Raw genomic sequence first — 17,590 nt, 5'->3', positions numbered from 1 at the left:
AGACAAGACCTGTGGCAGCGGGTCAACATGTGAATGAACCGCGCAGTCCAGTCAGCTGGGATACGTCCAGTCATGCATGATGGTATTGTAAGGAAGGTAACTATAGGAGTGGAATATTTGTTATAAACGTTTCCCTGGAGTTAGCGTCCTTGGTTTCGGACTATCGTTGTTACGGTTTGAAAATAACAGCACCAGCTGAAAGATGTGATAGAACACGTATGTCGTTACTAATAGTCAATGGGTTGAAGACTTCTCCATATAGTCCATACACACAACTGCAAAGTTTGAACATTCTTATTTCAGAGGACAATCTTGTGTAGCTTTAATATTGGCTACAATATGTGTAGGCTAATGTAATTAATGCAACACATAGAAATAACATCAAATTTCACTCCTTGAAATGTCTCTATACGGCTAACAAACTTTGGGTGTGTCGGTAGGAAATTTACGCTAAAGTGAAATATTAAAAACAAAACAAGAACTGCATCTATTATTTTTAATCAATTGTGTAATTAATTTTTAATAGATTTTGACTAGCTAGGATACATTTGTGCCATTGGGGAAAAATTTTAATGTTTTTGTTAAACGAGGCACGTTTACAAGTTGGAATGATTAGTGCGCTGGTCTTAACACTTTTATGGACCAATTGGAGAAAGAGGGCTAAAGGTTGATGCTATTTTTTTAGAGTTTAAATTTCAGCTCGAGGTCTCGAGCCTCCATGAGTTAGCCACTGAACTTATTAAAATAGAAGGTTTTATCTTATCTTATTTTATGTTATCTTATCTTATATATTACAGACGTTACTTCAAAAAAGAAGATAATTTTTCCTACGCATTCCATGTGTCTATCTAGTCATGTATCTCAATGACTAAGCCGTTTGTTTTCCTGGCTGATTCAGGCAACCCATCCCATGTGTCTTTCTAGCCATGCATCTTAATCAATGACTAAGTCGTTTGTTTTCCTGGCTGATTCAGGCAACCCATTCCATTCTCTAATGGAACTAGTCTTTAGAGTCTATAGTTTATTGTTTTCAGTGAACGACCTAATTCTATATACACAAGGTTTATCTCTATTTAGCTTAGTCAATTTCTATATACAAGGTTTATCTCTATTTAGCTTAGTCAATTTCTGTATACAAGGTTTATCTCTATTTAGCTTAGTCAATTTCTATATACAAGGTTTATCTCTATTTAGCTTAGTCAATTTCTATATACAAGGTTTATCTCTATTTAGCTTAGTAAATTTCTGTATACAAGGTTTATCTCTATTTAGCTTAGTCAATTTCTATATACAAGGTTTATCTCTATTTAGCTTAGTAAATTTCTGTATACAAGGTTTATCTCTATTTAGCTTAGTAAATTTCTGTATACAAGGTTTATCTCTATTTAGCTTAGTAAATTTCTGTATACAAGGTTTATCTCTATTTAGCTTAGTAAATTTCTGTATACAAGGTTTATCTCTATTTAGCTTAGTCAATTTCTGTATACAAGGTTTATCTCTATTTAGCTTAGTAAATTTCTGTATACAAGGTTTATCTCTATTTAGCTTAGTAAATTTCTGTATACAAGGTTTATCTCTATTTAGCTTAGTCAATTTCTGTATACAAGGTTTATCTCTATTTAGCTTAGTAAATTTCTGTATACAAGGTTTATCTCTATTTAGCTTAGTAAATTTCTGTATACAAGGTTTATCTCTATTTAGCTTAGTAAATTTCTGTATACAAGGTTTATCTCTATTTAGCTTAGTAAATTTCTGTATACAAGGTTTATCTCTATTTAGCTTAGTCAATTTCTGTATACAAGGTTTATCTCTATTTAGCTTAGTAAATTTCTGTATACAAGGTTTATCTCTATTTAGCTTAGTAAATTTCTGTATACAAGGTTTATCTCTATTTAGCTTAGTCAATTTCTGTATACAAGGTTTATCTCTATTTAGCTTAGTAAATTTCTGTATAAAACAAATTAATTAATTGCGGATAATTGAGTAAATAAATAAATAAATAATTGTTTAATATTTTGACTGACTCATCTGTTCTCATCACCAATGAATTAGTGCGCAAAGTTTCAACTTGATCTGAGAATGGGATATGGGTGGATTCCACCCAGACAGACAGACAGACTTGATATAAGCTTTGTTTGAAACAAAAAGAATAATAGTCTGAAGTATTTACTATTGAAGAGTGTAGGCCTACATAGACACATCCAGAGGGTTTGACTCGCTACGCTTTATGTGTCCTTCTAATTTCTACTAAATTCCATTAGAAACTAAAAATCGTACCCCTTTCGGACCTTGCGATCTATACGGCAGATGATGTAAAGGTCATCCGTTTCTGTGGCCTACAGTTTAACGAGGCAGTCATGTGGCCAGCACAACAACCAACCACCTTTACTTTCCCAAACTAATCTCAGGTGCCCAGTAGAGCTGGGTGGACTCAGGGGCGCCCAAGATCCCGTAATTAAAAATCCAAGTCTTCACCAGGATTCAAACCCTGCACCTCGGCATTGAATCCAAGCGCTTTATTGCTCAACCACCGTTCCAACTAGTTAGTTAGTAGAACCAAAATTAATCGTCTGTGTAGGCTGACCTCTGATTTTTGAAAACTAGTATTCCTACCCTGAAGACATTATTTTGGATAATCTGGAGATAAAGTAAAAATAACTACAATTGTACCTTTAATCTTAAGAAAACCCGAATTTCATTTCGTATCTTGTTTTCTTATTTATGTGTAAATTGACGTATGCATGTCTTCATTACATACTTCGCTTGTAGTAGTTCTACTTATACTGTAGAATACCTTGGCATTTTTTTTAGAAAAGCTAAGCAAGATAGGAAATAACAAATTTATTTAATGTCTACTTTTCCTAAATACGTCGCCTGGATATAGAATGCTTGGATATAAGATGTCTGGATGAGAATGTTTGGATATGGATTGTTGGATTTCGTACTTTTTGCCACTAACATATCCATTATCCTTGCTGTTGCTTTCCCTAAGGGCGTTCTCAGACTGGCTCAGACTGGAGTAGCTGGAAACACATTCATCAACATCATTCTGATGTGTTACAATGCGTTTTGGTGTCAAAAGCAAGTATATTATTTCAATGTGGAAGTCGTGTATCGTAGTGCTGTTCTTTTAGTATAGTTTGATAGTTATGTGTATAGTTTGATAGTAATATATAGTCTATGGTTATCTGTATAGTCTGATAGTTATGTTTACTAAACATAGATCTAACATATTAACAACGTTAAGATTTAAAATAAGAGCTCACCTCAAGAAACTTCATTTAAATTTCAGTCATAACATACTGAACGGTAAAAAAAATTCTGTTTCTATTTATTCTGGAAATGCAAACTTAGAAACTTTTTTTTCCATCCTCAATGGGGGGTCAAAGATAAGGAAAATGATTTTCATTATTTACAAAGAGTAGGCCTCTGCCTCTTTTTTTTTCTTCTCTACTTGACTAGAACTGAGAGATTTTCTGAGTGGACGTTGGAATAGAGACGAAAAACAAAGGTGAGAGAAGGGTGGGGTCCTGAGATTGGGGGCACATGACGTCAGAAAGTTTGCATTACCACTAGTCCAACGTACACAGCCAAGCTCGTTATCTCGGCCTGCACAATCTAGACAGTTTGGGATTCGATATTTTATCACAAAAATTTGTTTAAATTTACAGGTCGTGATTTTTCTGTGTTTCAAAGATCTTTAAGTAAATTTATTATCTTCTGCTAGAATCTGACAGTTTAAATCCAAGGTCCAGTTATCAGTATAGATCTGTTTGTGTTCAAATGTGTCAGTGTATCCTCACCAGAACACCTTTATACAGCACAAGGGTTTAAATACCATTAGTTGGCTAGAGAATAAAAGGATTGGAAATCAGGATTTTATTCATTATATGAAGTATTGTTTTTTTACATTAGTTATTCCCTTTGCCTTATAGTTTTGTGTTTCAATCATATGTAGGCTATACGATGAGGTATCTTGGACAAGGTATCCATGATGTCTTGATGAACTTAAACTCGAGTTAAATAATTAAGCTTTTAACAAGCAATTCGAGTAAAATTTTTAGGCAATTAGCAAACACAACTTAAATCTGAAATTTAAAAAATTCTTATTGTAGCCTCTATTGGGATTCAAACTTGAGCACCTTTGAGTTTGATCTCCTGTTCTATTGACTGGTAAAGTAGTAAAGTTCCCCTTTCAGACCATGTGATCTATAGAGCAGATAATGTAAATGTCATCCGTTTCTGTTGCCTAGGGTTAACAAGGGTGTCATGTGGCCAGATCAACGACCAACCGCCTTTACTTTTACCCACCTAATGTCAGGTACCCATTAGAGCTGGCTGGACTCAGAGGCATCCAAAGATTCCAAAATTAAAAATCTAAAGTCTTCATCAAGATTCGAACCCGGGACCCCGGTTCGGAAGCCATCGCGCCTCCGCTCCATTGACTGCTATGTCTAAAATGATATCACCTGTTCCATTGTCTGCTAGGTCTTTAATGATATCACCTGCTCCATTGACTGCTAGGTCAAGTGCTATTAGAGCATGGAATGTGTTGCCTGAGCCAGCCAGGAAAACCAATGACTTGGCAGAATTTAAGTCATTGGTTAACATGCATGACTAGACTGACACGCGTTGGAAGTAATTATCTTCTTTTTTGAAGTAACGTCAGTAGTTTATAAGATAAGGTCTATACAGTACGATATCCCCTGCTCCATTGATTGCTGGGTCTATAGTATGATATCACATGCTCCATTGACTGCTAGGTCTATAGTATGATATCACCTTCTCCACTGACGACCTGGTCTACACAATGGCTTCACCTTCTCCATTGACTTCTAGGTCTATAGTATGATATCACCTGCTCCATTGACGGACGACCAGGTCTTCACAATGGCTTCAACTTCCCCATTGACTGCTAGGTCTACAAGAAATTAATTATTCAGAAATCACAAATATTACAATTTGCAATAAATACTTCCATTAAACAGAAACAGTGCATCAACACTATCAGTAGGCTGCATGCACGACAAATGAACAGTTTTTGTATGTCAGTACCTATGCCACTATGTAAATAATAGAAAAGTTTTCACTAATATTTCGATTAGTTTTTTGCATTTACAAGTGATAACAGATAAATTTGTTCTGTTTTTACGCTTTGTCTCTGGCAAGAGCAATAAAAGAAATCATCTATTATTCAGCTTGTCAATATTTCTGTACTGATCGATGTTGGCAAAGACCTTGAATTGTGTCAGACATTCACCTAGGAAACACGTTGGTTTTTTTTTTATCCAGGGGGAGGAATAATAGTGGAGTCTATAAAGCAGACGATAATGGAGGAGAGAAGCGCAGTAAATGTTTTCTATTTCAGAATTTGATAATAATTCAACTAATTATGCCTGCCTATTTTTTCTTATAATTCAAGATCTTGGTAGAGTGTATTTGTAAGATACTCGAAACAAGTCAATGTTTCTGTTCAAATCATATTTGAAATAGATATTATTTTTAAAAAATTAGAATCATCGAGCAATTCACTTAAATTCAGTAAACATGATGGTGTTCGAGGGTATTACTTCTATCTTGGCTAGGTCATTTTTCACGAAATATCAATGTAATATTAATAGTTAGTAATTTATAAATATTTTGTCTTCTGCTATTTTTTTTTTAGTTTAGGGACCTTAATGATTAGTGTTGGAGGATACTTTTTGCGATGATCAAGCAATGAGACTAGATGATCTAGATTTAGCAATATTGTTTCTATCAATGTTAGACAATTTACTAAATAGATCAAAAAGGCCTCTATATTTTTTAATTAAATCGTGCAGACTTGCATAAAATGTCTGGATTGAAATGAACACTTTGAAAGGCACAAAACTGTAGCGAATTCATTGTCACACCTTCAAATAGCTCTCTTTCTCTCTCTCTCTCTTTCCTTTGATTTTTGTTGTAGGGGTATTGTGACAATTCGAGTAACAAAATCACTCCAATTTTGGTCAGCAGCTGTTCTTAGCAGGATATCAAGAGAGAGGCCGGCCTATTCTTTCACATTGTCCAGCTTTATTTTTTTTTGGACGACCCTTTCTTCGTGTTCCCTCCCTCCCATAAAAAAAATACATTTAGTCCTTGCATCAACACATGTCTTAAGATTAACACACGTCTTACAGAAGTATAAGACATTCCTTCTGAAATGTAAATTACTACAACCTTGTCCCCAATCCTCTACAAGACGTCAAGGGATGGCGAATGTCTTCAAACCTGAGACCAGTCTAAAGACATCAAGGTAGAATCAGTGACTTTTTTATTTTAAAAGGAAGTCTTCTATAGGCCTATAATAATGAATCAAATGAATGATTTTAAAAGGGTGATGTCTCTTCATTGGTGTCCAAACGTAACTCTTTAGGTCTAAGACAAAATTGACTTCATTTTTTTAGGGATAACGAAAGTTCAAAAGCAAGGAACATAAAAAGATTAGTTGGAGGTGGGGTATACTACGTTTGATCCAGAGAAATCACGCCTGTGTATCAAGTTTATTGCAGAGAACGGATCTTTTCTTTTTTTTTTTGGGGTCTTACTTTATTTTTAACAAACATAAATTTAAAATCACGCTCGTTGACGCAGAAAGATGTTACTAATAATAACGGAATACTATGTTTATTATGCAGAGCACTCCGTTACCCTCCATCCCCCCCCTGCTAGCATTTTACAATATCTTGCGAGAACTGTGTCAAAGTGTACAAATCCATTCATATTCCTCTCTACAGTTATAGCTTTCGTACATTTTACATATGCTTTGGCTGTGGTTTCCTGTGGCTCGCAGGGACTCCTTCACTTACTATAGACGAGAAACTGTGACCATGAACTTGTATGTGTACATCATCAGACGATATAGTACAACTTCAAGGTCATCACTCATCCAGCTGTCACCAACTAAGTTGGAAACCCCAAGGGGCCTATGTTCTTGAACCTTGTTTACACTGACAGATTTTAATTAGTTGAACGTCATTTACTGATCTGGTTTGAATGTCAATGTTGGAATAATCTTTAGGTGCTTAATTCTTATGGAATTGTTTCGTATACTATTTGAGCACAAAATAACTAAGTCCAATCATGGCTATTTAAGATTTATATAATTGAGAAGAACTCCACATCAGTATGTCCCAAGCGACAGGTTAAAGAAAGTCATGTCACGTGTGCTTTTATTCTAGAATCAATGAAAGAGATTGCTTTCAGATGTAGCGAAATATTGAATGTTTCAGCAAGATGTAACTTCTATGAAACAAAACTAGCTCTTTCTTTAATTTATCTCCTATGTTTAGCAGGTGCAGCTATTCAATGACTGAGGTTTTTGTTCATCTCAAAGTGTCACTATGTCACAATCCAGTTTTTAAGTTTTTCAAGGGCAAAAGATGAAGTAGATACGGAAGGAGGATACAACAGGCAAAGAGGAAAAGGTGTTTGTTTTACTTCAGGTTTAATTTATTGTATCATTGTATGATTACAAGCAACTCAGTTTACTTTATCACTGTCTACTATTTGTTAAGAAACAATTATTTCAATCTTCTTTAATAGTTAGCCATATGCTAACCATATCAAACAAACGGTTGAGATAGGTCTATATTGCCTTAGCAGGATAACTCACATTGTATACATTTGTGTTTAGACAATTTTTTTTTCAACTTTCGCTTTCATAAAATTATTGTTTCAAAGCAGTAAGAGAGTTCCACCTGTCTCACGCATTTAGCCTACCCGTCCTACCCATGTACCTACATTTCCATTTGAATTGAACAGTGACATCCCTGGCCACACTATTGTTATAGCGTGACTTATTAATATTTGATCTAACAACAAAACAAAAAGAGCGGCAGTAACTCAACCTTGACCAACTGAACAGCTGGTGAGTTAACGTTTTGAATGCGAGCTTCGATCCTTTCAAAGAAATTCATATCGTCTGTTTTTTTCTCTCTCTTCTACTGCTAAAAGACTAATGATGTGTGGAGCAAAGTCAATTGCGTCATTTGTGAAAGCGCAGTTAGTTGATTGGAAATGTAAAACTCTCTTTAAATAAGTTAGCAGATGTCAGAATGTAGCATATTTAGTCTTAGCGCTTTGGTACCAATCGGATGTTGTTTAGTTGAAATGCAAACAGTGGGATACATTTCGCAGACATCATTGTTTCGTTGTTGGGTTGAGGGGGGAGGAATAGTATAATTTAAAAAAAAAAAAAAACTTTTTTTTACAAGTGATTTATAATGTCTTTCAAACGGCAGACAAATGGGGCAAAAACTAGAGCATGCTGGGCGAAACTATTGTTCTGTTTTTTATTCGTTTCAGCGTTAATTTATAACTGTTACGACTTGTGCAGTTTAAAGCGCTAGATATTGTGTCCACATATTTATATATATGGCTCTTTCGGTCTCGGAAGACAATGGATGCGCCCAGGTGAGTCACTGTGGTTTTGGTTTGAGCCGGGACAGAGTCTGGTGTGACTCATGTGATGTTGCTAGTTCAGGCTGTCTTGAAGTCAACCAATTACTCTGCAGGCGTTTGGGTGTAATTGTTCGGGTGTATTCCGTGTAGTTGAACAACAAGACATATAGAATAAAACAACACCTGTTTTAACAAGTGAAGAGATGTAGTCAACACTGATGAACAAATTCACATGGATTTATTCTGATAAAAGGCCACAGTAGAAGTCTCTGTCACTAAACACGTCGTTACCCTGGAGTGTTCTATCGCTAACTTATTATCCGGTCTCTAACCCAACATATCCCAAACGTCACTAGTCCCGTTCAATATGCGTCATCTATGGTGCGTCGCTAAATAACTAACCTATATAAATAAGGTGTCTAACAGATTCCTCCCCCCCTTGAAAAAAAAATATGTCAATATTTTTCCACTACTGTCAAGTCTTACAAGGGCATTTTCAATTTAAGGGGAAGACAACAAACATAAAATCTTGACATCTTCATCTTGACTTGACAGTTCCTCATATTCAATGTCAATGTTCATAACATTCCAGAATCATCTTCATTAGTACACAGTTCATCATAGAGGAAAATGTGGCATCTTATGGGCACTTCATACACTCACAAATGTTCTTCACTGGCAGTAATCTGATAAAATACAATATTTCAAAAAAACAATTATAGGCTTTATTTACACATTCAATAAATTTTTTTTCTTACCACCCTTTTATACGCTTTTGTCCATTTTTCTTTTATACTCACCCTTTTCCATAGAACTAACTTTCGTCAATGATATATGAAATGATTCACACAAAAAAAAATAAACATACTTACTTTTAAATGCTTAACATCAAATTTACTTATCTCCCTTTTCCATAACATATAAATGGTGTCAATATATTAATATATATTACATACTCAATATAATCATAGTTTATTTACAAAATTATTTCATTTCAATGTCATTCTAGACAATAGATCAGCTACAATATTCACAGATCCACTAATAGCTTTCACTTCAAATTTATATTCCTGTAGTGCTAAGAACCATCTATAAACACGACTGTTTTTCATGCTCTTTTGCTGTATATACTGAATAGGTTTATGATCAGTTAATAATATGAATTTCCTTCCTATTAAATAGCTCTCTAGCTTAGTAATTACCCATATTACAGCTAAGGCTTCTCTTTCAATGACACTATATTTTTTCTCTGCCTCTGACAATTTTCTACTTACATATAATATAGGATGTAAGTTATCATAGTTCTGCATTAAACAACCACCAATAGCATTACCAGATGCATCAGTTGTGACATAAAATATTTTGTCTTTATCAGGTAGTCTTAATATTAGTTCATGACTAAAAACATCTTTAATTCTGTCAATAGCTTTCACACATTCCTCATTACAAACTACTTTTTGAGGTTTTCCTTTTTTAAGTAAGTCATTTAATGGATTCACTATTTCTGCTAAGTTCTTTATAAACTTTCTGTAATAATTTACTATTCCCAATATACTTTTAATTTGTCTTTTTGTTGTAGGTATTTCAATATTAAGTACTTTCTTTATGTTATCTTCAATAGGGCTAATCATGTTGTTATTTACTTTATGTCCTAAGAAAATTATTTCCTCCAATCCTATTTCTACTTTTTCTGCTTGAATTGTAAGTCCACTTTCTTTTATTATTTTGAATACTTCTTTTACATCTACCAAATGTTCCTCCCAACTATTATTAAAAATACATATGTCATCCAAATAGCAAATAACATTTTCTTTGTTTCCAATTATCATGTTCATCATTCTATTAAATGTGGCAGGTGCATTTACTAATCCAAAACTCATATAATTCCATTGAAAAATACCATATGGTGTTACAAATGCTGTGTAAGGTTTTGCATTTTCTGTTAAAGGTATTTGCCAATAACCTTTAGTTAAATCCAATTTAGTAAAAAATTTTGCTCCATTTAATTTATGTAAAATATCCTCTATATTTGGCATTGGATATGGGTCAAATTCTGTGATGTTGTTAAGTTTCCTATAATCAATACATAACCTTATATCTCCATTCTTCTTTTTGGCTATCACAATTGGTGAAGCATAAGGAGATGTTGATGGCTCAATTATACCTGATTCTAGTAAATTGTCTATTTCTTTCTTTACTTTGTCTTGTAAATGTAGCGGTATTCTATATGGCTTAAGCTTGATAGGTTTTGGATCTGTTACTTTAATGTCATGTTTAATAATATTAGTTTTTCCTGGTATACTGGAAAAAATCTCTTTGTATTCCTGTATTATTTTAGTTATATCTTTTGACTTTTCCTTAGTTAAATTATTAAGATTAATCTTTTGCCAAGTTTGATTCTCTTTTGTTTCTATTACAGGTATTTCCTTAATATCATTTTCATTGTGATTTTCATTTGTTATTATCATCAAGCATTCTTCTTTTTCTGAAAATGTATTTTCTATTTCCTCCTGAATGTTTTGTATTAACTCATCTTCTCTATCATGATACAGTTTCAAATTATTTATGTGATATGTTTTAATTTTCCCATTTATTTCAATTTGATAATTCACATCACTAATTTGTTTTATCACCTTAAATGGACCTTTCCATTGTTTACCAATTTTATTTTTCAAGTCATTTATTAATATTAATACATTGTTTCCTACTTCTAGTGTTTTCAATTGTCTTTTCTTATTTAGATTCTCATGAGCACTTTGTTTGTACTTCTTATTGTTGTTATATGCTTGAGTCCATATTTCTTTCAATTCTGTTGTGATTGTTGTTTCACTGTCACTATTTAATTTATTCTCATTGCTTATTAGATTTTCTTTAAAAACATCTAATTCATCTCTAGGTTTTCTTCCATGTATTATTTCATATGGTGAAAATTGTGTTGCTTCATGGATGTTGTTTCTATGAGCAAATAGTACATAGTTAATGTAATGATCCCACTTGTTCTGATTATTCTGAATTATTTTTGTTAGTGATCTTTTTAATGAACCACCATATCGTTCACATAAACCATTACTCTCTGAAGAGTATATGTGCTGTATATTATATTGTTTAGTCCATTTCTTAAATTGTTCTGACTTAAACTGAGATCCCTGATCACTCAATATAATTTTAGGTATGCCATGTCTTGTAATTACTTGTTGAGTTGTGGCATTAATGATATTCTCTGCACTTGTATTTGATAATGGGATTGCCTCTGGGTATCTACTAAACATGTCTATTACTGTTAGAATGTATTTGTTATTATTTTCAGTTTGAATTAAAGGACCTATTAAATCAATAGATACTTTCTGAAATGGTGCTGTAGGTTCATCCATTTCTTGAATAGGTGCTTTATTCACTAGGCTTTTGTTAGATCTCTTTTGACATATGTCACATGAGTTTATGTATTTGTTGATTGTTGCTTTCATTTTGGGCCAAAATACTTGTTTTGACAAATTCCTATAACATTTCTTTACTCCCCTATGTGCTGCTAAATTATTATCATGTGTCATGATTAAAACATCTTTCCAATATTTCTGTGGTAAGACAAGTTGTTTTATTTTCTTGTTATCATTACTTGTTTGTCTAAATAATATTTTATTCTCTATACAAAATTTCTCCATTGGATTATTATTGTTTTTATCTAATATTCTTGAATAAATTTTCCCAATAATATTATCATTCATTTGTTCTAATGCAAATGTGGGTGTTGTTTCTTTTTCACTTTGAGATATTTGTGTTTCAAGACTATTTTGTGTTTCATTTTCTATCTCTCTTTCCTTAACATCTGTATTTTCTATTTGTATTACATTACTGGTTTCTTTTTCTTCATCCTTACTTATTACATTTATTGTATTTTCCTGTTTCTCATCTTGTTTATTCATTGATCTTGTTATTACCATACTTGTTATATTTTGTGTTTCTATGTTTTCATGATTTTGTCTTATGTTTTTGTATTTGTTTTGCCAGTCTTCTAATTCTTTTCTTGAACATTCTTTAACTCCTTTTATGTTTCCTACTAACATATCATATCTCATTTCTGGTATTGCAATGCCATCACAATAACCAGTGAAAAATGGAGTTTCAATGTATACCCTTATAGCTTTAAATTCCCTTACGGTGCCATCTGCTAATTCTACTTTCTTAGTAAACCCTTTATACCAATGAGGTTTGACAAATTTAGTTTTTACTGCCAAAGTGTTACAACCTGAATCCCTGATTAATTCCACCGGAATTCTATCTACAAACCCTGGGTACACTGCAAAATTGTTCCTATTTCCTTCCATGAAATATATCCTATCTGTACCTTTATTTTTGTATTCCCTACTGTAACTCCTATTTCTATAATTTCCCCTGTCATTCCTATCTCTACTCCTATATCTACTGTTATTTTGTTCATTGTACCTATTTCTACTTCCAGACCTACTATTCCCTCTTCTACAGTTAGCTGCTATATGACCTTTTCCTTGACATTTAAAACAGGTTATTTCATTATATTTTCTATTTCCACTATTTGATCTGTTTCTATTTCTACTTCTATCAACATTTTCTTTGGTGTATCCTATTAAATCTACTTTGCTCTTATCCCTATCAGAAAATGGTTTATTTGGATAGGCATTTTTGTATACTCGCATTATTTCTGTTATTTCATCTATAGTTTTTGGGTTTCTTTCTCTAATAAAAGATTGTACTTGAGGATCACATTTATTTACAAAGTTGTCCACTAGAATAAAATTTTTTAATCCCTCATAAGAGTTATTCACTTTTTCTAATTTTACCCACTTATTGAAGAAATCCTTTTCCATATTAATGGTAGTTTGGGGTTCTATTTCTAATGATGGTATATTGTCAAAATATTTCTTTCTGAAAGTTGTAGCATTATGACCATAGGCATTCAATAACTCTCTTTTTAAAACCTGATAGCTATCATCAATATGATGGTCATGATTTTGGCATATTGTTAGAGCTTGACCATGAACAAAGTCTATCAGTATTTCAGACCACTCTTCTTCAGGCATATTAAATGTAGACATTTTTGCCTCATATCTTTTCAAAAAATCACCAATGTCATCCTTCTGTTCATCAAAACTTTGTATCTTTCTCTTTAGCCATGTTTGCGAATTAGGGTTGTCTCTTTGTGTGGTACTATTTGAGTTATTTGTGTTATTTCCTTGTTCAGTTTGAGCTCTGGCTTGTGCTGCATCCAATCTCATCTTCTCCATTTTAGCTTCATGTTCTCTAATCTTTTCTCTCTCTTTGTCTTGCCTTTCTTGTTCCTCTTTTCTGATTCTTTCTTGTCTCTCTATCTCTTGTCTTTTTTCTTCTTTCTGTCTCTCTATCTCTTGTCTTTTTTCTTCTTTTTGTCTCTCCATTTCTTCCTTCACAACTTGCTGTACATAAGCTGCTAAGTCCTTTCCTTTTAACTCCATGGCCTTTCCATCCTGCATAGCTGCTTCCTTAACCTCCTTAAGGTCCACATATGATGATGTAGCCATTGTGTTTTATATTTTATATATATTTTTACTTAGCCTATATTGGTTATGGCTATACTTTAAATTTATTTTATATTTAGGTTTTTACACACTTTTATACCAGTTTTAAGTGTTATGTCTCTATAGATTTAGTAAATGTATAAATCTAGTCTGAGTTATTATGGTTATATTCAAATCTGTATATTAGGTCTAGTATCACACAAATTTAAATCTAGTATATTATAGTGTATATAATAGTACAATTTAGATCTATAGTTATCAAGAGCACTATGACTTTTAGATCTAGATCTAGTATGAATAACTATGATCAATTTTAAAATTTGATGTGACTGAAATGTCTAGAGTACTCAGTAGACTCTAAGACTGTCTAGAGTAAAAGTAGATAAGATAGATCTAGATCCAGAAATTATGGTTCTATTTAACCATGCGAAATAAATATGTGTATACAGTGTCAAATATATCTTCAACAAGATATATATATCTAGAATGTACTACCTTCATTCATCTTCCAATTAATAATATTTCAAATTAGAGTCTAGATGATTTAATTGTACCAAAGAGATGTACAACAATTTGCAGATCTAAATTTAGCCAGACGATAGTGTTTGACTACATAGCCAGTTTCGGCATTATTCTCATGGCAAAATCATATTTGATTTTAACCGCTCAAACTAAAATTATTTTAGTCTGATTCACAGTAAAAGAATCCTACCCGCACTTTCTATCATTAAGTGAAAAAAAATACAGATCTAATTAAATTAATAAAAATAAATAATTTAAAATAATATAAACAAATGAAATAATTAAATGAGACTATCACTATGGGTTGGGATATGACAATATGACACACAATGATAACGTCACGAAGTAACTAGGCAACAACGGATATGACGTTTACACAAACAAAACAAATTACAACCCTAAACGTATAATATAGCTTTTCATCTAAATTATGTCTTTTCCCCGAACGGGTTTAAGGCTTCAGCACCACCTGAATTTTACTCAGGCTAACATACCAAATTTAGACAAAATCTATTTCTAAGGGCAATCTAAACATACACTAATAAGAAAAATGGCACTTAGCTTTTGATAAGAAAGATCCCTTTGTTCGGACTCCCGAATATGCTAGATCACAACAAATTCCACTGCCTCTCTTCCAGTTCTGACTCTGTTCTCCGGTGCTACCAGTATCCCACGTAATGCCACAGATGTCCTGATATGCCACAGCAAAATGTTTCAGTTTCTTCGACGACTGTTGATGACCGTATGTGTAGTTCCGACGACTTTGTGTACACAGTTACTGACGAATAGGTTAACGGTTCTTCTGGCGATGACTTGATTTGTGTAGACGACTACTGACAAATAACAGTCTCTTGACGGCAACTTGATCTGGACGACTGACGAATAACGAATTTCTTGACGATGACTTGATCTGGGCTGACGAATAACGGCTTTCTTGACGATGACTTGATCTGGGCTGACGAATAACGACTTTCTTGACGATGACTTGATCTGGGCTGACGAATAACGGTTCTCTAAAATAGTTCACTGCTTCTGCTGCTACTCTGGTAGTACGACGAAGTTTGCTGTTGTACTCTGCTTCACTAGACCAAACTGTCCAATGTAGACTAGGTGAAACCAAGGTCACCTCTGACGACGTTCCGTTAGACGATTAACGGTTTTCAACGAAATTAAGTGGATGTAGCTGTTTCCACGATTTCAACATCAACAAGTCTAGATATCGTCTAGACCGACGAATACTAAATAGATCAATGTCCAGCAAATACGATTTTACTAACCTTCCAAAGGTTAAACACAGTGACCGTTATAAAAGTGGCAAGCAACCGGTTCAATGAGCAAACTGCTCCACAAGAATCTCTCAAAGGGTAAGACGACAGAGCGATTTCGATTTAGTTAGCTACCAAACGTGTAGTACTCACAATACTTCTGACAGCGGGCAAACTGTCCTTCTCGAACTGGCGAGGTAAAACTTGATACTCGATGTGGCTCCTATGACGAGGAAAAAAATATGTCCAACAGGTTCACTAACGATCTCTCACCCGTTATGAATGAACGGTTTCTCTGGTTGTAGGTCGATTCAGCATATGAAGATCAGGCTTTGATAATATACTGGTTAAGTAGACCAGACGTTACGATGATTACTGTCCTGACGAAGGTCACCCTGAGTTAACGGCTCGTTGAACGTGCGATCAAACAGGCGACGACTGCTTGTAGATCCAGAACAAAGTCACTCTGCGATGATGCTGTGTTCAGCCGTACTCCGATGAAATCTTATATCTTCGAGTGCACGACCCTCACCTGAGTAAACGTTCAGCTTCGAGGTCCGGTACGATGTTCGGCTTCGAGGTTCGGTTAATCCGGGCTTCGGGCGTCGGCACTGTGATGTTGCTAGTTCAGGCTGTCTTGAAGTCAACCAATTACTCTGCAGGCGTTTGGGTGTAATTGTTCGGGTGTATTCCGTGTAGTTGAACAACAAGACATATAGAATAAAACAACACCTGTTTTAACAAGTGAAGAGATGTAGTCAACACTGATGAACAAATTCACATGGATTTATTCTGATAAAAGGCCACAGTAGAAGTCTCTGTCACTAAACACGTCGTTACCCTGGAGTGTTCTATCGCTAACTTATTATCCGGTCTCTAACCCAACATATCCCAAACGTCACTAGTCCCGTTCAATATGCGTCATCTATGGTGCGTCGCTAAATAACTAACCTATATAAATAAGGTGTCTAACACTCATCAAGCCAATTCAGAAGCGGCAGATTTTGCAACAGTTTGTGCATGTGTATGCATCTGTTTTAAGGCTGATCGGGCAGCTTTTTTTTTTCTCTTGACTAAGGCCGCTTCATTTCGTACCAGTACACACAGTCTTGTCTCCGTGCTGTCCGGTCTTGGGCTATGTCCTCATACATACCTTCATTGATGCCTGTGGTTCTCATGGCTCGCTTACAGACATCTCTATTGGTTAGTATTGGGCGGTCCTTGTGTCCACATATTTAGATTTTAAATAAGATAAAACTAGATGTCCAGACCTACCCAAGTCTACCTGACGTAGATTACCCGAGTGGTTAGTGACGTGAAAATAGCAGACGTTTGGTCTCTTTTCACGACTAGAGTAACGTCACCCTTTTGTCGTTCTCTCCAGCAGTTTTACAAAGCTTGATGAATCTTTGAGTAATGAGAGTTATTGCAGTTATTATGCGGTTTCTCCCCTTTTATAAGCCCTTTTTTAAAGTTTTTATTTTGCTTGGTGCGTCTCAAGACATGATAATTTCCCTTACCAACATTTCGTGTGACTAAAGAGGTCAACTCTATAGACACATTGCACGGTTACAAATTGAAGTTCTTAAATCCCACTATGCGAAAATTTTTCATTGTTGGTACGAGTGTGAGAGATGATTTCAGCCTTCTCCTTTGTGTTCCACGTGACTTTTGTTTTCTCCCATATAGTGAGATCAACGTTGAAGCGTTTCATGTCTCATCAACATATCTGCTTGTCTCTTGCCCCCCAGAAGATCTCCCTTACGATATGTTCTGTGGAAGTTTGCCCCGTGAAAGTCTGCCCTGTGGAAGTTTGTCCTGTGAAAGTCTGTCCTGAGGTATCCGTTGCTC

The 17,590-nt window shown here is 34.3% G+C and overlaps 1 long non-coding RNA gene across 1 annotated transcript; it reads right to left on the bottom strand.

The window, feature by feature from the left end:
• Positions 1 to 8,645: 8,645 nt before the first annotated feature.
• On the bottom strand, positions 8,646 to 16,318 carry LOC129922041 (uncharacterized). Its single transcript, XR_008774025.1, has 2 exons — positions 14,448 to 16,318; positions 8,646 to 9,110 (listed from the first exon to the last, which is right to left on the bottom strand). It is a non-coding gene; the product is annotated as an uncharacterized LOC129922041 (long non-coding RNA).
• Between the last annotated feature and the right edge of the window lie 1,272 nt (positions 16,319 to 17,590).

This window comes from Biomphalaria glabrata, chromosome 1, assembly GCF_947242115.1.
Source record: "Biomphalaria glabrata chromosome 1, xgBioGlab47.1, whole genome shotgun sequence".
Lineage (NCBI taxonomy): Eukaryota > Metazoa > Mollusca > Gastropoda > Planorbidae > Biomphalaria > Biomphalaria glabrata.
Note: the sequence above shows the minus strand (reverse complement) of the source record. Positions and strands in the feature narration are given on the sequence as shown.